The sequence below is a fragment of the Globicephala melas genome, chromosome 3 (assembly GCF_963455315.2).
Source record: "Globicephala melas chromosome 3, mGloMel1.2, whole genome shotgun sequence".
Classification (NCBI taxonomy): domain Eukaryota; kingdom Metazoa; phylum Chordata; class Mammalia; order Artiodactyla; family Delphinidae; genus Globicephala; species Globicephala melas.
The window spans coordinates 73668883-73691074 of record NC_083316.1 but is presented as its reverse complement, the minus strand read 5'-3'; positions in this window follow the sequence as shown (position 1 = coordinate 73691074).

Here is a 22192-nt window from a genome sequence, read left to right as displayed (position 1 = left end):
CACAATTTCTAGGAGAATGAGGAATGATATAATATTTCCAACTGTTAATAAAGAGTTTGTCTTCATATTTTTAAGTTGATGATGAAAATATCAAATTTCTAGAATATTTATATTCCGAAGGATACATTTAAAGGAAGGATGTAGCCACTTTTTTTAATGTAAATATTTGAAACTTCTGGAAATTATATACTTTTAACTACTGAAAATGATCACAAACATTTTTATATATCAACTTAAAAATGTACAAGTTAATTGTTATTTTAAAACTCCTTTGGAGATATGAGCAAAGTAGCTTAAAGAATATGGTGTAAGGTTGTATTCGGAAGCTATGATTCTGATCTCTGTAGGTAAACATTTAAAGAAATCCCATGTGAAACTCCATATTATATTTACTTTACAAATATTGTTGACATGGTTCACTTCATCATACAAGATACAGTTCTGTTGGAGTCTTTTTCAGCGTTAGTATCGAAAATAACTGGATACCTTCTGAAGTACTGTTTTTGTTACCTAGAAAGTTAATTTGCTTGTAATTGGCATAATGTGTTTTTAAACTAGAAGCAAGACTAACTTATATTGTGGTGACGTGTGCATTTTTAAAGCCATCTCTTCTTTTTTGGAAGTGAGGGAAAAGTAATACAATATTTAGATAGTTAGATATAAATATAATGCCAGATAAGAATATAAACATTTTAGATTGTTAGTGCAAACTCTCCATTCCAGGGTTATGGCAACAAGATGACAGAGTAAGAAGCCTCAGAACCTCCTTGTTCCTATGTAAACACTGATTTAATAACAATACTGGAACAATCCCTTGAGTGATAAATCTAGAAGCTAGTTAAGAGATGGCTGCATCCCAGGTGAGTGTGAAATAAGCTGCATTGAAGCTAGCAGGAAAATTTATTGAATCTTTTCACCAAATTTCCTCCCCTCAACACAGAAGCCCCTGACCAGGAGGAATCGCCCAGCTCCTGGCTTCTCCCTGAGGAAAGAAAGAGAGACCTGGACCATACAGTTTTCAGCGGTGGAGGCTACTTGTGAGACTGGTTTCTGTCTCACTCGTCTCAGAACACTGAAGGGACCCAGCATAATCTAGATGCCTGGGGGCCACTGAGAACAAAAGGAGATGGGTGGCATTCTGTTGCTCCAGAGGACTCATGGTACAGCAGATAAAGGCTGATATAGCTCAGTGGCCTTTCCTTCAGGGTGGGGAAGAGAAGAGTGAAACTTATGTCCCATGTTCCAGCTTTTTGAGTTACTGCTTAAGGGATTGGCTTCTGTCTTGAAGCTCTGATAGAACCCAGCATATTCTTGATGCCTGAGGACCACTGAGAACAAAACCAAGTTGGACATCTTACTGTAGAAGATCTAAAACAGAGAAAACAGAGGCTAATATAGCTTGGAACTTCTCCCTCAGTGGGTAAAGAGAAAAGTGGAGCACGTGTCCAACATTCTGGCTTTTCAGCGATCTGCTTGAGGGACTATTTTTTGTCTAGCCTGTCTCTGAGCATGGCTGAGACTTGCCATACCCTAGATACCTAGAGACTGCTGAGAAATAGCTGGCCAACATATTTCTTCTTTAGATGACCCCCGATACAGCAGGCAGATAACAGAAGAAGTAAGAGATTATGAGCTCCTTAAAAGAAAAAAAAAACAAAACTGCAAAATCTCTCTAGTTAAGAAGCTATGTACACAAGTCTAGAGAAAGCACACCACATAACAGTTTTGAAAGATACCCAGAATTTGTGGCTGGGGTGATTGGCAAATGTCTTTCCCTATTTGAAATCAGTCAATAAATATGAAGAGGTTTTTTTTTCCTTTCACATATGAGGATACCAATAATAAAACATTACAAAGAACATGAAGAAATAGGGGGAAATGGCCCAATAAAAGGAACAAAATAAATCTGGAAGCTGACCCTAAAGAAAAGGAAGTATGTGAATTACTTTTTTTTTTTTTAATGACTCATAAAGAGGCTCAACAAGCTCAGGAAAATGATACTTGAGCAATTTCAATAGAGAGATATAAAATGTTTAAAAAGGACCAAACAGAAATTCTGGAGCTGAAAAATACAATTTCTGAATTGAAAAATTCACTTGAGAGGTTTAGCAACAAACCTGATAAAGCAGAAGAATCAGTGGACTTTAATACTATTCATTTGAAGTTTTTTAGTCAGAGAGACAAAAAAAAGGAAAAGAAAAAGAGTAAAGAAATGAAATAAAAGAAAAAAATGAAAAAGAGAAAAAAGAAAGAAAAAGAGTAAAGAAAAAGTCCCAAGGACTTATGGGACATCATTAAGCTTGCCAATACACACTTTATAATCCTAGAATGAGAGGAGAGGAGAGGAGAGGAGAGGAGAGGAGAGAGAGAGAGAGAGAGGGAGAGAGAGAGAAAAGGGCAGAAAGCTTATTTTTTAAAAAAAAGCCTGAAAACTTGCCAAATTTGGAGAAGGAAATGGACATCCAGATTCAAGAAGCCCTGTATAACCACATAAGAGCAATCCAAAGAAGTTCACACTAAGACATATTACAATCAAATTATCAAAATATCAAAAGTCAGAGACAAAAAGAATTTTTCAAAGTAACAAGAGAAAAGTGACATCAAATACAAGGGAACCCTCTTAAGAGTATAACTGGATTTCTCAGCAAAAAGGAATGAGATGATATATTCAAAGTGCTGAAAGAAAAATACTACCTGCCAAGAAAATTATTCTGGCAAAACTATGCTTCAGAAATGAAGAAAAAAAGATTTTTCCAGGCAAACAAAAGCTGAGGGAGTTCATACTAGTAGATTTGTCTTATATGAATTGCTAAAGAGGTTCTTCAAGTTGAAACAAAAGACACTATATAGCAGCACAGAAGCAAATGAAAATATAAAGCTCACTGGTAAAGATAAATTTATAAACAGATACAGAATACTGTACTTCTATAATAATGGTGTGTAATTCTCTTTTAATTGTTATAGAAGTTAAAAGACAGAAATATAAAACTAACTATACATATATGTTAATAATAAGAATATTAAAAATGTAATTGATAGCATTAAATACATAGTGTGTATGTGGGTTGGGAGGTGGGGAGTATAGAGTTAATGTAAGAGATTTAAATTTTTATCACCTTAAACTAGATTATTATACCAAAAGGTGTTTTATGTAAACACCACGATAAACATAAGAAAAAACCTATAAAGAAAGAAAATGAGAAAGGAATCAACATGTCACTACAAAAAAAAAAATCAGTGAAACACAAAGGAAGACAGCAAAAGAAGAAAAGAAGGAAAAAGCTCAAAAAGAAGGGAAAAACACTACTCACAGGGTTATACGTTAGATCTTCAGAACTTTTTCATCTTACAGCTGAAAGAACTCTGAGTTCTTGTTATAATGCACATTCTGATTCAGTTGGTCTATGATAAGGTCTCAATTTCTGCATTGCTCACAAGCTCCAAGCAAATGCATGCTTGTCTGCTGTTCTAAGGACCACATATTGAGTACCAAGAATTTAGTGCATTGAAATGATTAAATAAAATACATCTTGACTGAATTAGTGATAGTGAATAAATGGGGGAGAAAAGGATACCACAACCATTTCTAACCTTAAGAATATAATCAAGAGAGTTTATGATTTTAATTATCACAACATGTACTAATAGTTCATTTGTAACAAAATCACAGCCAAGATTTTTTTCGATTAATAGCTTGGATATTATGAAGATCCCAAGCAGCAGTATTACTTAGGTCAACAAATGATTCAGCAGAAGTTATTTTTACAGTATCTTGAACAGAGAAACAATTTGGGAACTATACTGTTTGTGTTGCTCTCTTAAATCAAGCCATATTATTAGCTTATCTAGATTTTGGCAACAACTAAAATTTAATTTTAAAGGGTTAATCCCTAATTTATAATCATAATAAAATGGTTTTTCAAAGTGAAGATTTCCTATTTTGACTTAATAAATGTTTCCTGGATGAATAAATGATTAAGTGCCTGTTATGTGCCAGAAAATGTTAGTGGTTAAAAATATACAGATTAATAGAATAGTTTGTAACTGTTATAAGGTTTCACAGTCAAAAGAGGAGAAGCATAAAATAATGCAATTGGAACCTTTTACAGCAATATGAATAAGGTATCCTGGGAGGGACAGGAAAAGAAGAATTTACCTATGACTTGAGAGGTCAAGAGTTTGTGAATGAAATTACATTTAACTTGAGTTTTTAAGAATGACTCAGAGTCATTTTTAAGAATGACTCAGAGTCATTCTTAAAAATGACTAGACAAGGTTATGGAAATGCCATGACACAGAAGGGAAAAAAAATGTATTGAAAGAGAAAACAAGGCCTCAATGACCAAAGTGCATTGTGAAAGTAAAAAGCCTAGGGATTGCAGGAGTGGGGTGATTGAAAAGATTGGTAAGGCTTAGATCACAAAGAATTTTTTGGTTCACATGAAACTTTTTGGACCTTTTCTTGCAAGCTAGCAGTTTTCAACTCATGTTTCTCTGTAGCACATATGACAGATGATATTTACAATACAAAATTCAATGCCATGGGCAGAGCCAAGTTATTGTAATTCCTTGCACTCTGTCTATGCTGGTCCTTTACCATGTAACATAATAAATCATATACAAAAATAAGCAAATGAAAATGTGGGATTACTACAACTTTCGTTCTCCACAAGTTGATTTAGTGAAGTAAATCATTCACAAAAATTTTCATGATACCCATCTGAGCCTAATACATCACATCACTGTACCATTTAACCATGGTGTTCTAGATTGTTGCTGTGTTGAAAATAAGGCTCCACTAAAGATTTTAGGTAAGATTGTGCATGATCACATTATTTTAAAGAAAGGACACTTTGGGGGCAGTGAGGAAAATGAATTGGTAAGTAGAAAGAGTAGAATGAGGACCATCCTTCAGCAATTATCAACATCGAAGGGACACATTTCCCTAGAGTGACATGACAGACACCAGGAATTGGCCAGCTCAGTTCTTATTTCCAATCACTTTCTTTTTTCCTAACTCCACTATAGTAGATAATAAAAATAATACCCACTTAACTTGTTTCTCCAGCAATGAGCGGTAGGCCTGTGAGAGGCCAGGCCAGTAACATGTAAACGTTAGTCTGTGCAAGACTTCTAGGAGGGCTTTCATCATTAAAGGGACATTCTGTCTGTGCTTCCTTTCACCAATTCTTTCTGCCTTGAATAAGGAGGTGATTCCTGAAATGGCCTAACAACTTTGTGTCCATAACTTCCAAGAAAATTGCTGAGAGCTGATGTTCTTGAGTGGTCTACAGCAGCCTTCCTCCAGGATTCTCACGTTAAAAACAAAATGAAAACTCCTATTTAAGTTATTGCTTGTTGAGTTCTTTGTTCCTTGCACATAATAGGAGATATTTCTGAATATCAAAGTGGGACTTTTTCAAGCTATATGTGAGGGTGTTCTGGTGTATTCCTTTTCTATCCCAGTGAGACATCCTTTATTGTAAATTATTGCTTTAATGACCCACTGTTATAGATGGGAGCATGTTATATCTTCCAGTAGTAATGCGGTAGAGGGAAAAAAGCTCAGAAATCATCTGTTGCAAGGTTTTTAGAATAGATCAGGTAAAATGGAAAAGGACAACTCTGCAGCAATAGCAGTGAGGATGTAAAGAAGTGAAATGAAAAGAAGCGATAAATATTGGGAGGAGTAAAAGAAATACAATATTGGGTTTGGAAATTATAGAATTTAAAACATCTGTGGGATATCAATAGATGACATTTAGTAATATTTGGGGAATATGATTCTGAAACACATGAGAGATATTAGACATTCATATGCTGATGTGAAAATCTTTATAATTTAGGTCAGGAGAGTTAAGCTGACTGTCCATAGTCCAAATAACTTCCAAATGAATCCACAGTTTAGTTTTAGCACATTTAAAAAAATTATATAGGTTAACACTTATGGATGCTCATATAACAGCAAGGAATTTTAGAACTGGGTATAAATATGGAAAAGTTCAGTTCACTTGTCATGTATATATAATGACATATATAAATAAAATGGGAATGGTTTTACTAATTTATTGAGTAAAAGAAACATAATGTGTTCCTACCAGCACTGATCTATGAAATGTGTAAACTAGGTTCATACATGTATTCATGCATTTATTAAACAAATAAGCTTATAGTCCAATAGTAAATATAAATTCTAATCAAATAATCACAACTATGATAATCATGAAGCAGGTGATTTAGGAATATGGTGCTTTGAAATGAGAGCCTACTTTGAGTAATTTGAACTCTGAAGGAGATGAGACAGTACTTTTTTGAGAAATTAAAAAATTGGCCAAGATCTGAAAGATGGTTAAGAGTTAAACTGGGGCAGGGTATGGAGAGCTCCAGGCATAGAAGACATACTTGCAAATACCTTGGAGTGGGAGGAAACATGTAAATAAGAGAAATACAGAGAGCCACCAGTAACAATTGACACTACAGAAATACAAAAGATCATGAGAGATTACTACAAGCAACTCTATGCCAATAAAATGGATAACCTGGAAGAAATGGACAAACTTTTAGACAGGGATAACCTTCCAAGACTGAACCAGGAAGAAATAGAAATTATGGACAGACCAATCACAAGTAATGAAATTGAAACTGTGATTAAAAATCTTCCAACAAACAAAAGCCCAGGACCAGATGGCTTCACAGGTGAATTCTATCAAACATTTAGAGAAGAGCTAACCTATCCTTCTCAAACTCTTCCAAAATACAGCAGAGGGAGGAACACTCCCAAACTCATTCTACAAGGCCACCATCACCCTGATACCAAAACCAGACAAAGATGTCACAAAAAAAGAAAACTACAGACCAATATCACTGATGAACATAGATGCAAAAATCCTCAACAAAATACTAGCAAAGAGAATCCAACAGCACATTAAAAGGATCATACACCATGATCAAGTGTGGTTTATCCCAAGAATGCAATGATTCTTCAATATATGCAAATCAATCAATGTGATACACCATATTAACAAATTGAAGGAGAAAAACCATATGAGCATCTCAATAGAGGCAGAAAAAGCTTCTGACAAAATTCAACACTGATTTATGATAAAAGCCCTCCAGAAAGTAGGCATAGAGGGAACTTACCTGAGCATAATAAAGGCAATATACGACAAACCCACAGCCAATATCGTCCTCAATGGTGAGAAACTGAAACCATTTCCACTAAGATCAGGAACAAGACAAGGATGTCCACTCTCACCACTATTATTCAACATAGTTCTGGAACTTTTAGCCACAGCAAACATAAAAGAAAAAGAAATAAAAGGAATACAAATTGGAAAACAAGAAATAAAGCTGTCACTCTTTGCAGATGACATGATACTATACATAGAGAATCCTAAAGATGCTACCAGAAAACTACTAGAGCTAATCAATGAATTTGGTAAAGTAGCAGTATACACAATTAATGCACAGAAATCTCTTGCATTCCTATACACTAATGATGAAAAATCTGAAGGTGAAATTAAGGAAACACTCCCATTTACCACTGCAACAAAAAGAATAAAATACCTAGGAATAAACCTACCTAAGGAGACAAAAGACCTGTATGCAGAGAACTATAAGACACTGATGAAAGAAATTAAAGATGATACAAATAGATGGAGAGATATACCATGTTCTTGGATTGGAAGAATCAACATTGTGAAAATGACTATACTACCCAAGGCAATCTACAGTTTCAATGCAATCCCTATCAAACTACCACTGGCATTTTTCACAGAACTAGAACAAAAAATTTCACAACTTGTATGGGAACACAACAGACCCCAAATAGCCAAAGCAATATTGAGGAAGAAAAACGGAGCTGGAGGAATCAGGCTCCCTGACTTCAGACTATACTACAAAGCTACAGTAATCAAGAGAGTATGGTACTGGCACAAAAACAGAAATATAGATCAATGGAACAGGATAGAAAGCCCAGAGATAAACCCACATACATATGGTCATCTTATCTTTGATTAAGGAGGCAAGAATATGCAATGGAGAAATGACAGCCTCTTCAATAAATGGTGCTGGGAAAATTAAACAGCTTCATGTAAAAGAATGAAATGAGAACACTCCCTAACACCATATAGAAAAATAAACTCCAAATAGATTAAAGACCTAAATGTAAGGCCAGGCACTATAAAACTCTTAGAGGAAAACATAGGCAGAACACTCTATGACATAAATCACAGCAAGATCCTTTTTGACCCACCTCCTAGAGAAATGGAAATAAAAACAAAAATAAACAAATGGGACCTAATGAAACTTCAAAGCTTTTGCACAACAAAGGGAACCATAAACAAGACCAAAAGACAACCCTCCGAATGGCAGAAAATATTTGCAAATGAAGCAAATGACAAAGGATTAATCTCCAAAATTTACAAGCAGCTCATGCAGCTCAATATCAAAAAAACAAACAACCCCATCCAAAAATGGGCAGAAGACCTAAATAGACATTTCTCCAAAGAAGATATACAGATTGCCAACAAACACATGAAACAAGGCTCAACATCATTAATCATTAGAGAAATGCAAATCAATACTACAATGAGATGTCATCTCACACCAGTCAGAATTGCAATCATCAAAAAATCCACAAACAGTAAATGCTGGAGAGGGTGTGGAGAAAAGGGAACCCTCTTTCACTGTTGGTGGGAATGTAAAGTGATACAGCCACTATGAAGAACAGTATGGAGGTTCCTTAAAAAACTACAAATAGAACTACCATATGACCCAGTAATCCCACTACTGGGCATATACCCAGAGAAAACCATAATTCAGGAAGAAACATGCACCCCAATGTTCATTGCAGCACTATTTACAATAGCCAGTCATGGAAGCATCCTAAATGCACATCAACAGATGAATCAATAAAGAGATATGGTACAAATGTACAGTAGAATATTACTCAGCCATAAAAAGGAACGAAATTGGGTCATTTGTAGACACGTGGATGAATCTAGAGACTGTCATACAGAGTGAAGTAAGTTAGAAAGAGAAAAATACCATATGCTAACACATAGATATGGAATCTAAAAAAAAAAATGGTCATGAAGAACCTAGGGGCAGGACAGGAATAAAGACACAGACATACTAGAGAACGGACTTGAGGACATGGAGAGGGGGAAGGGTAAGTTGGAACGAAGTGAGAGAGTAGCATGGACTTATATATACTACCAAATGTAAAATAGATAGCTAGTGGGACGCAGCCACATAGCACAGGGAGATCAGCTCGGTGCTTTGTGACCACCTAGAGGGGTGGGATAGGGAGGGTGGGATGGAGAGAGACACAAGAGGGAAGAGATATGGTGATATATGTATATGTATAGCTGATACACTCTGTTATAAAGCAGAAACTAACACACCATTGTAAAGGAATTATACTCCAATAAAGATGTTAAAAATAAAATAAATAAATAAAATGGTCTCAATATAAGCAGTAAAAGTCTCTCTAAATATTAGCAGCTACTGCAAATCAATAAACAATATTCAGAATGTGATCACTGAAAAGAAAGTCCTGTTTATAACCACATTTTTTCAAACAGTTCCCTAAATGCAAGGTTATAATTTTCATCTGTAATACTACCTGAATATTCGAAGATTGGCTACCTGCAGAAGCAATCTTTGAACTATGATTTTTAAACAATACCCTATACTGAAATTAAGGTTTTCAGGTGAGCATGTCATACTGGAAGTTTTCTTAGTTAAAGACATACAACCGGGGCTTCCCTGGTGGCGCAGTGGTTGAGGGTCCGCCTGCCGATGCAGGGGATACGGGTTCATGCCCCGGTCCGGGAGGATCCCTCATTGCCGCGGAGCGGCTGGGCCCATGAGCCATGGCCGCTGAGCCTGCGCGTCCGGAGCCTGTGCTCCGCTACGGGAGAGGCCACAACAGTGAGAGGCCCAAGTACCGCAAAAAAAAAAAAAAAAAAAGACATACAACTCACATTTGCCAAGAGAGCTCTAAAGCTGCAAAAGGCAGACAACTTCAAGGTATCTTCACAGAATCAAACAAAATCCCAAAATTAATCAGCTAATTATGCCTTGGCTGGCAGCCAGTACATTATGAAATTCAATACATATATATTGGGTATGCGTAGAAGGCTCCAGGTCCTGAAGTACCAAGTGTGGCAAAGAGGACCTTGTGGCAACTCTGAGCTGCTCAAATGGTACCTGTCCTAATCCCACTGAAAGCCCACACCTCTGCCCTGCATCCCCTGTTCTCTTCACCCGTCTTCTTGTCTCCTGTAGCTCTATATGTCCAGGTAATTTCTGGCCCTTAAAAAAGAATATATGAATCTCATATTCCATTCCCACAACAAGGATGTGATTACTAGAGACCAGCATTAGCTGCTTTTAAAATACTAGTGAGGCAGCCATGGTAACTGGCCTACATGCTTTAATTTCTTACAGTAATGACAAGTCAGTAATATGACTGTGGAAGTCCTTGGTGCAGTCATCCTCTTTACTGTTCATCAAAATGTAAGAGACTTGGCTGAAAGGTTCAGGTAACTGAGGAACTAGTCTATTTCAATGACAAGTCATTATATTAAGCACACTTAAAGCTGAATATAGTTATTGGTTTAACTTGCAGGAGAACAATTTATAGGTCAGTTTGTTTTGTAGGTTAATTTGTTTTGCATTTTCTTACCCATCTTCAGCATCTGCCGAACAGCTCTGAATCTTTTAGTGTCACATGAAGTGTTTTTAGAGTTTTCCCCAGTTGTAGAGCTTTCGGAATAGGCTTACAACTTTTGAATGAAATATTGTTCCCTGGATCAGAATATGGGTTTACATTTTACTAATAAAGAAATTAAAAGTAGAACTAGTTTTACCAGATTAATCATACACTGTACCATTAGTATGAACGGAATTTAGAAAACACAAAAATTGTATACAATAGTATACATTGTACTGAATGTTCTAGCCTGGGAAACTTGACAAGGAGAAAAAAAGCATCCATATTGGAAAGAAATAAGTAATTCCATCTATACTTGCAAGTACCATAATCTTATATATCGAAAATCCCAAGGAATCCACAAAAACTACTAAAGCTAATAAAGAAGTTCAGCAAGCTTGCAGGATACCAGATCATCGGGCAAAAATTAATTATATTTCTATGCACGAATAATGAGAAAGAAATTCTATTTATACTAGTATCAAAAATAATAAAATACTTAGGTATAAATTTAAGAAAAGAAGTTCAAGACTTGAACAGTGAAAACTATAAAATACCATTGGGAGAAATTAAAGAAGATTTAAATAAATGAAGGAATATCCCATGTTAATAGATTGGAAGACTTGTTAAAATGGCAATATTATCCAAATTCATCTATAGATTCAACAAAATCCTGTCAAAATCTTAAAATTCATATGAAAATGCAAGGAACTCAGAGTAAACAAAACAACCTTGAGAAAGAAGAACACAGTTTGGAAACTCATGCTTCCCAATTTCAACACTTTCTGTAAGTCTATAGTAATCAAGGCCATGTGGTACTAGTATAGGAATAGACATATAGATCAATGGAATAGACTTGTGAGTACAATTATCCCATATATTTGTGGTCAATTAAATTTTGACAAGAGTGCCAATGAGGAAATGAGGAAAGAATAAGTTCAATTCAATGAGGAAAGAATAAGTTTTACAACTTATAAGACTGAAGACAACTAGATATCCACATGAAAAAGAAAAAAAGTGATCATCACAGCACATAAAAAAGTAGCTAAAAATGGATCAAAGATCTAAATGTAAGAGTTAAAAGTATAATACTCTTAGAAGAAAACCTTAGTATAAAAGTTTGTAACCCTGGATCAAGCAATTCATTCTTAGATATGACACCAAAAGCAACCAAAGAAAAAAACAGATAAAATTGGCCTCACTGAATTTTAAAACTTTGGTGCTTCAGAGAACAAAATGAAGAAATTCATAGAATGAAACTCATAGAATGGGAGAAAATATCTGCAAGTCATACATCTGATTAGGGGCTAGTACCCAGAATATATAAAAACTATTAGAACGCAACAGTAAAAAGTCAAGTAACTCTATTAAAAATGGACAAAGTATTTCAGTAGAATTTTTTTCAAAGAAGATGTACAAATGGATGATAAACATATTCAGCATCATTAGTCATGAGGTTATTACAAATCAAAATCACAGTGAGATACTACTTCACAAATACTAGGATATTTATAATCAAAGGGACAAACTATAACAAGTGTCAGCCACGAGTTGGAGAAATATAAAACTCTCATACGTTGCTGGTCAGAAAGTGAAATAGTACAGCCACTTTTGAAAACAGTTTGGCAGTTCCTCAAAATGTTAAACATAAAGTTACCATATGGCCCAGAAATTCTCATCCTACATATATATCCAAGAGAATTGAAAACATATGTCCATATACAAACTAGTAGTTGAATGTTCATAGCAGTAATATTCATAAAAGCCAGAAAGTGAAATAACACAAATGTCCGTCAACTGATGAAGGGACAAATAAAATGCAACATATCCATACAATAGAATACTATTATGCCAAAAGAAAAAAAAAAAGAATGATTCATGCTACAACATGGATGAACCTTTAAAACGTTATGCTAAGTGAAGGAAGCAGACAAAAAATGCCACATACTGTATGATTCTTTTTATGTGAAGTGTTCAGAATAAGCAAACCCATAGATACAGAAAGTAGATTATTGCTTCAAAAGCCTGGAGGGGATGAAGAGTGACTGCTAATGGGCATGGGTGATAAATATCAGGAATTTAACAGTTGCCACAAGTACACTACTCTGTGAATATACTAAAAACCACCAACTTGCACACTTTAAAAGGGTGGATATTTTAGTATGTGAGTTATATTTCAGTTTTTTAAAAACTGCAGCTCTTGGAGCCAATACTAAAGGAGTCAGCAAGAATGCTACTTTGGGAATTTGGGAGAGACTGTACCTAACCAATCGCTAAAGCACTATTTTGGGCTATTTTGAAGTTAACACAACAGGGGGCAGCAAATAATGCTGAGCTGGAGAGAAATTATAGCTTTAAGTCACCCCTTTCTCTTGGCTAAAAGAGCTGAGTTACTCTTGAATGAGAAAGGAGTGAACCTCTTCATCTACTATATAATGCTGTTGGTATTGAAACATTGAAATAGTGAATAAAACAAAATAACCATATATTAAATGCTGTAACTGTGAAACAGGAGGAAAGGGGTCAGGGCACAATCTTTGAAAGAATGACATAGCCTGAGGACATGACATAAACTGATTAGAACCAAATAGGTCCAAGGTGGGGGACGAGTTGACTTCCACTAGACCTTGAGCCTTAGTATATGCTCATTGTAACACATCAGCAAGCTAAATGAAACACGCACAGTTCCGAGGCCTATCATAAAGGTCAAAAAGTGGGCAGTGGCCCGATTCCTGGAAATCCCTACCACTTCCCCAAAATAGCTGGAATATGCCTCCCACTCATTAGTCTATGAACCTACCCACCCCCATAAAAACTGACAACCCCATATGCTGGTGCCACTCTCACCTTCTGAGATGGCCCACACTCTGTCTATGGAGTGTGTTTCTCTCTAAATAAATCCACTTCTTACCTATCACCTTGTCTCACTGAATACTTTCTGCGATGAGACATCAAGAAACTGAGCTTCATTAAGTTCTGAGACCAGATGTGTGATCTCAATTAAAAGACCATGGATTCAAGTCCCAATCTGAGTTACATGGTTTCAACAGGACATGAATACAACCTGGTACTGTGAGGGTTCAGAACAAGCCTCCCCAGTATGCATCACTTTACATGAGGATTATTTTGAGCTAAAGGCAATTGAGATCCTGTGAGTTCAAGACAAACCCCATCTTTAACCAGCCAGAAGAATTTAAATTGGGAATTTTTCCCAGAAAAGATTTATCACTGAAGATAAATTTTATATAAGTGGCCCCCCCTAAATGGCAGGGCAAACATCTAATTACTAAACATCTGCTTTTCTTATCATCCTGTGAATAACCATCCCTTCCTTAGAAGCCCCAGGCCCCTATTCTATTCCTTAGCTCAGGATGGCATGTATGCTTCATTTTACATTTCTGTCCTGGAACCTCTCACGTATGTGGGGTTCCCATATGTACAAAATTAAATTTGATTTTCTCCTGTTAATCTGTCTTATGTCAATTTAATTCTTAGACCAGACAGAAGAACCTAGAAGGGCAGAGAAAAGTTTTCTTCCTCCCCAGCAGTTTTATCTTTCAAAGACCTCACAGCCTAGAAGGTAAAGCAGATCTTGTTTAAAGCATAAACATTCTATGTCCTTGCAAAATTGTTTGCATGTCTGCATCACTACTCTGCAATATATAGCAAAGGTCCTAAGACTGTCATGAAACAATTGGAGTTGAAGCTGATGTGCACTTTACACTGAGGAGTTCCAATAACAAAATCTATCTCAAAGTCCCAGAATGGAAGAGAAACAGACAATGAGAGGAATCCGGCAATATCCAATTTTTAGATGGCTTGTGATGGCAATGCTGAGGTAGAGAGTATAATAGTGGGGGGAAAAGCCTTCTGGGTATCAGGGGCAGAATTCCAGTCTCTAGAAACACTTGAAAGAAAACATGTACAAAATGATCCCCCAAATACATGAATTACCAAGCTAGGAAGCAAGGCAATAACTCAGAGATAGGAAGGCGAGAGGGTGACCTAGCTACTTGAATCTGCATATGAGGTCAAAATGAGCCTAGTGTTAAACCTTATTCTCCTGAGCTACTAACATCAAGCTACATGAAAAATCATGTCTTATTCCTATTATTTGTCGCTCCTTCAACAGCTGAGAGGCTTGGAACAGAGCGGACACTCAATAACTTTATTGAATAAGTGAAAGAATGAAATGATCCCAGCTCTGATGGGGATTTAGGGGCAAAAACCTAAGTCAACCACGATACTTGACTATCTTTATGTAGCCAGGTCTTTTAATGACATTAATAGCTTTCACGAGGTCAATAAACATAGTGTGGAAAATTATTCCTTAATTTCTGCAAATTACTACCGAGAATTAAGTCATTCAATTACCCTTCAATGTAGCCTCAGGCTTCACTGTAATTCTAGAAGAATAGTTAGCAAAGAGCTTCCAAAGCTAATGCAAGCAATCTAGCCAAGATTCCTCCTTCAACAGAGCATCCTAAATGCTGCTTACCTATAGGCATAGGCTATTAGAAGAACATCCAAAGTAAAATTCATCCTATTGTGTTTGTCAAATTCCTTGTATTTACAAAATTATAGCAATTGTCAGTAACCAAATATTTACTTAGGTGCTCATTGAAGTATTTGTATCATACTGATAATGTCTTGGACTGCAGTTTGTAATTTATCTAGATTTTAGTATCACAACATGAACTTCTTAGTATGTATTTTTTGTTGGAATCACAAAGGTTGAGGACACATTTAAAATGCATTATTTGATTATTGGTGAAACACTCCTTGATATTTTGATCAAATTTCTTTGACTGGTTATACCGATATGAGAAAATCCATGGTAGTTATGGCTACTGAGCAATTGATATCCTGGTTTCTACTTGCTGCATAATGTCATAATAAACAGGAGATAATAAAGTTGTGATTACTATCATTCTCAGTGAGAATTTATTCCTCTAATAAAATGTTTAAAGACCAGGAAATTGAATAATTCTCTTTGATGTATTAAAATTATTCCTACATTGGAAATTACCATGTTTTCATTCAACAAATTTGTATTATGTGTCTACTAGGTGGCAGGCACTTAGTGGTGTAAGAGAGGAGAAACAGAGAGCATATTATCCAGAATGGTGGATTTTCAACAATGTTTAAGATCTGTTGAACATCATGGTTGTTAAAAACACGATGAAAAGATTTTCAAAGAAGCACTGTATAAAAAAATCTCAGACTTTGTTTTTCAAACAGCAGTACTATTTTACAAGGCATGTAGATAAGATAATCAAATTTTTAAAATCTTTTTTTTTTTTAATGTTTTACTCCTGACCAACCAACAGTGCCAGGTACTTATGAAACAGGAGGGAAGGGGGCAGGGCACAATCTTTAAAAGAATGACATAGCCCAAGGACACAACATAAACTGATTAGAACCAAATAGGTCCAAGATGGCTGTTGAGTTGACTTCCACCAGACCTTGAGCCTTAGTATACACTCATTGTAACACAACAGCAAGCTAAACGACACACCCATAGGCATCATGACAGTTCCCAGGCAGACCATAAAGTTCAAAAAGTGGGCAGTGGCCCAATTCCTGGATATCCTCGCCTTCCCCAAAATACCTGGAATACTCCTCCCACTCATTAGCCTATGAAATCACCCATCCCTATAAAAACTGACAACCCCATACCCTGGTGCCACTCTCACCTTCTGAGATGGCCCACACTGTCTGTGAAGTGTGTTTCTCTCTAAATAAATCCACTTCTTACCTATCACCTTGTCTCTCACTGAATTCTTTCTGCGATGAGACATCAAGAACCTAAGCTTCATTAAGTTCTGAGACCAGGTGTGTGACCTCAGTTGAAAGACTGTGGGTCCAGGCTTCCCTGGTGGCGCAGTGGTTGGGAGTCCGCCTGCCGATGCAGGGGACACGGGTTCGTGCCCCGGTCCGGGAGGATCCCACAAGCCGCGGAGCGGCTGGGCCCGTGAGCCATGGCCGCTGAGCTTGTGCGTCCGGAGCCTGTGCTCCCGCAACGGGAGAGGCCACAACAGTGATGCGGCCCGCGTACCGCAAAAAAAAAAAAAAAAAAGACTATGGGTCCAAGTCTCAATCTGAGTTACATGGTTTCACTTAGACATTTTTGTTTCAGTCCTCCCCTGGGCTTGTTCCTCTCTCTGTTAGAACCCGGGTGAGAGCTCTCATGACATTTTCCTATATCCCTGCACAAAAGTAAGTGTCATAAATACTGGAATAATTTTTTATGACATGGCATATTTGTTGCCTATTACCAAGGCACTAGTCAAGTTTTCTTTTTGTATTATCTGTCCATTAACACATTCAGAATCCCTCAGAACAGAAAGAAAAGCAAATAACTAAAAGGCAGTTTATGAGTATATTTCATACTATAAACGTACAGTGCCATGAATATACTACAAACCAATAAAAATCTTAAATAAATGGTTTACTCTTTTAAGGAAGCTTTCAGTGAACACTTTTGAAAGATAAAAATTACTGAAATTCAATCATGTACATAAATATGGATTTTCTTATTTTGAGTTTGCTTAGTATATGTTCTCACAACTCACAAGTTCCCTAGAACTTTTTGAATCTGTATTTACTGTTATTACTACATAACAAAGCATCGAGCTACTTGTGAAAGAGCATCAGACTAAGAGTCAGGGGTTCAGGTCTGTGCTCACTTGAGCATGTCTTTCACTTCTCTCCACCTAGTCTGCGACAGTTAATTTTACATGTCAATTTGACTGGGCTAACATGCCCAGATAGTTGGTAAAACATTACTTCTGGGTGTGCCTGTGAGGATGTTTCCAAAGAGATTAGCATTTGAATTGGAGAACTGAGCAAAGCATGTGGCCTTCCCCAAGGTGGGTGGGCATTATCCAATTCCTTGGGGGCTCAAACAGAACAAAATGTGGAGAAAGGGTTAATTCCCTCACTCTCCCTTTGAACTGGGACATCCATCTTCTCCTGTCCTTGGACTTTGGCACTCCTCAAGCCTTTGGGCTCAGACTGAATGACACCAGCTTGCAGAGGGCAGTTTGTGGGACTTCTCAGTCTCTATAATCACATAAAACAATTCCTATAATAAATCTCTCTTTCTCTTCTTTCAGCAGGATATATATCTCCTACTGGTTTGGTTTCTCTAGAGAACCCTAATATATAGTCCAAGGGAATTGTACTATTGATAGATGCATGCTCAACTTTCTTCCATTTCTAAAATGTTCTGATACATCATGATGCAACAGCTACTTCCTTTATGTTAGAAACTTTTAGTTATGACCTAGAGCATAAAGGTAGGATTTACTAAAATTAATCATCTGGTGCCTTCTTGATGTAATATAAGCTATTCATAGGAGTCATTTCTAGTCTCTGTCACATGCACAGTTCTAAATAGAGTTTTTCCTAATTGCCAGATATTCAAAGGGCTTCAGTAACATGGGGGCTGTGCAATTCTACCTGCAGTGCAATTTAGTCATCAATATTCTGGCCCACTTTTTGAGGGTGTCCAAATGAACCTAGACTTATTTTCCCTTATATCATTGTAAAGGATTGTAGGGCCAAAGTTTAACTTTAAGGATAAATACTCTCTCCTTTAAATAGAAAGTGATATTATAATTGTTGAGACACTTATCATGTTTGCTATCTCTATCAATTTTTTTTACGTTGTGTTGAATAATCTTTTCAGCCATGACCCGGAGGACGATAAAGTCTAAACATAAAGTTTGTAAGTTTATAGTTACATTGAGGATATAGCATTCATCCTGATGTAGATTCATAGCCTCAGATAATAAAAACATTTACGTGAGAAAGCTTCTCAAGGATTCTTAACAGGCTATTTATGCGAGAAGCTATTGCAAAAAGTGACTCTACATGGCTCGGGACAATTACTTGATTCATATCAATGGAGGTGGAATAGAATCACATGGAAGATGTAGCACTATAATTGTTTGCACTGAAACCTTATAGTCCTTCTCACCCTACTCCAAAGAGTGCCATGATGATTGACTATTTAGCTCAACACTAGTATCTGCTTTCCTCAAAATACCTAGGCATTCAAGATGTGAAAATTTAACTATTTGCAAGTGTTTACATTCCTGTCTTTGACACACTGTGTCAAAGGGCTTGCTGCTCCCAGAATTTCCAGCTTGCCCTTCCTGCCTGAAGTCTTCTGCTGTCTCCCCATCCCTCACAAACGCCCACTTATCTTACTTCTCTGCCCCCATCTGCAATTAAGATTGTACACTCCTTTTTGTCTCCCCCTTCTCTTCCCATTAGTAGAAATAAAATCACAGCACTTGTACCTTACTGGATACCTGCCTTCCTCTTCATAATGGAAGGCTCCCAATCCAGAAAAGGAATTGTGCCACCTTTCATAGTATCCTAAGCCTAGCTCAACAGCTGGCACATGGCAGGCACTCAACTAATATTTCTGAATATCTTTATTCTATAAGTTGTAAAACTGAGACTCACAGAGAAGTAGCTTGTCTAAAGCCATTCAGCTGATTTGCTGATAGCTGCGTCTCCATTCTTGTAGGTTTATCAATCTTTCCACCTAAGTAGGCCACGTAAGGCAATGTAGTTGGCCCATGTACATTCCACTTATTCCATTTTCTTTTATCTTCTCTAAAATAATATCCTAAACAGACTTTCTCCCTGAACTCCTGTATACCAAAACTTAAAATCATCCACGGATGTACCACCTTTGCCCCTACTCTCTGGTGTGCTCGTTTTGCACACTTAAGCATCTTGCCTGTGCTCTCAGAGCTAAGGAGTCTCCGTATTCTAATTGCCTGAGTGTCTGCCCCATGGCCATTAGCCATATAATCCCAAAGCAGCCAGAAAGCAAAATTTCACTTACCACATATTTTATCTTTATTGATACACAGTGTGATTATACCTCTGAAGAGGTAATGCTCCAGAAATATTAGGTATGTTCATATGAGATCTATGAGCCATTTCAAATGATAAAAAAAAAAAGTACCACTTTATGGAATTCGAACCAGTCCATTAACTTTGCATTGCATAGAACTATCAGGTAGGATTTTTAATTGAACAGGCTTGAATTTTTTAGTGGCTATTTCTTCCTTTCTATATTAAAATCTCACCTTTATTGCCTCTGAGTATACAAACATGATACATATACAAACACTCCACTTAATTAAAACCAGAAAGCCCATTCACTTAATTAGTTAGTATGAATAAAGCACCCTTTGGAAAAGATGCTACCAACTTTTGCCACTTTAGGAAAGCTATTTAACAAGTAATGGTGAATCTTTGACTCTCTTTGGCTTTCTATAAATTGTGTTCTGAAACGTGTCAACATTTACATGCACACATACTTCAGATGCCACACAGGATTTTTAAACAAATTTATAGCATATATAACCAGAAACTGTCATTTGTCGGAAAAGAAAACCGAGTAAAGAAAATGTCTTGATTGTTCTTTTCAAATTTCCTTTGTAGTTTAATAATAAGACCTAATGAGAAATGAACATCAGACAAGCTTCTAAATACTTCACATGAACTACTGTGTCAGTTCTTACAACAGCATTACATGAGAATGTTCCCATTGCCTCCACATATAGATGAGGAAACTTAGGCACATACAGGTTAAGTAATTTGGGTATGTTTTCATAGCTTGTAAATGGTAGAACTTGGATTTGCGCCCAGGGAATCTTGATTTCAAAATCTATGCACTTGTTCATTGATCTATATAAGCCTGTTAGTCAAATCAAGTGAGAACTGTGTATTTCATTTGAAAACATCTTTGCCCAGCTACGCTCCGGTATTTGTAATTACTCTAGATATCTGTCCCATGGCCATTACTGACAGAAATGTTGTCACTATTCAAAAGTGAATCTTTCTGGGATTCATAAATCTATTGGATATTACTACTCAAATACTCTGTTATTGCTCATTTCTTTGCCTGATTTTAAGGAATTCATTGTATATATTTTTTATTTCCTCAATATTTTAATACTATGGAAGTTTAGGAATCTGCCCCAAATTAGAAAATTAGTAGACTAGAAATCTGAGAAAACCAAATAGCTTATAAGACACCCGTGAGCTGAAGCTATATATTAAATTTGTTACAGCTACTCTTAGGAATTTATTAACTACTGTATCATTCAAAGTTTAAGCAGAATAGTGATCTGACTTTCCAGTCTATCGTGCATTAGGAACAGAAACCAGAAGGAAATGAATGAGCAAAGTAAAAGTGATCACTTAGTACTAAAGAAGAAAGCCTGACTACACAAAAACTGACATGGATTTATGTTATTACAATGTTTAATGATAAAGATTCAAAACAATGACCCATGTTATCAATAAAGGGCTAAAATGTGCTCAGTCTCAAAAATTTAGAAAAAAATAATATATTATATAAAATAATATATTGTGGACAAATGTAATTTAAATGGACTAAAATTTTTTAAATAGTTTATGAGGAGAAATGTGTAAAAATTACATATATGACATATATAGTTTAAAAAAACTTATCTAGATGAGGCATTACTATAGATTCCTATGGTCAGATGAATTGCTACCAATTTGTGTATTGTATATTGATCACAGAAAAATTTTATAGACATAGCACTCTGCCTTTTAATTCTTTTTATTTTCCTCACAGAGTGTAGAATAATTTACTGTATATAAGCTAAAACAACTTTCTTGTCCCTCTCACCCATTACCATGACTTCCATCTACTCTGTCCATCATCTGAAGCTGAGTCAATCCTACTTGTAAGCTGTGTCAATCCTACTTGTAAGCTGTTTATTTGGAACTCTTTTTTGTTGTTGTTCTGTTCTTAAATACTATGCTCTCTTTTGCTCATTTGTCTGCCTGGTCTTGATTACTCTGCTAATACCTGAATCTCCTCAGGAACGTTGCCATAAATACTGGGAATAAAAGTGAACCAATCAAGAGCCAAATTCTAATGGATAAGCATTAAGTGTCTACTGTGATAAAACTTTCCTAGGTGTTGTCGGGGATTTGCATATTGTGATAACACCTTACGTATTAGAAATATATAAAAGTGGCACAAGCAACCAGGAAACACATCATCTTCCTCTATAACTGATTAATTTCTATTGGATAGGAATCTGTTATTGACAAAGACAGAATTAAAGTAAGCATTCAATCTTTGGAAATAGGCAAGTCATTAACTTAATCTACAGCATGTGATTAAAGCATAGACACATGATTAAATATTTCAAGTCAGTTTAACTGCTAATGTGGAAAAGCTGTAAAAGTGGAAGGATGTTTCCTAAATGTCCAGGCAATACAAATACAGAAAGGATAAAAACAAAACAAACAAAAACCAAAACAACAACAACAAAAATGGCGGGGGATGATAAAAGGCAAGATGAAGAGGAAAGGAAATCAGGTAAGAAAATTAGTGGAAAAATCTGAGAAAGGAGAAATAGAAGAGAATAGAATGAATCAAAGACAATTAGAGTAGAGAGG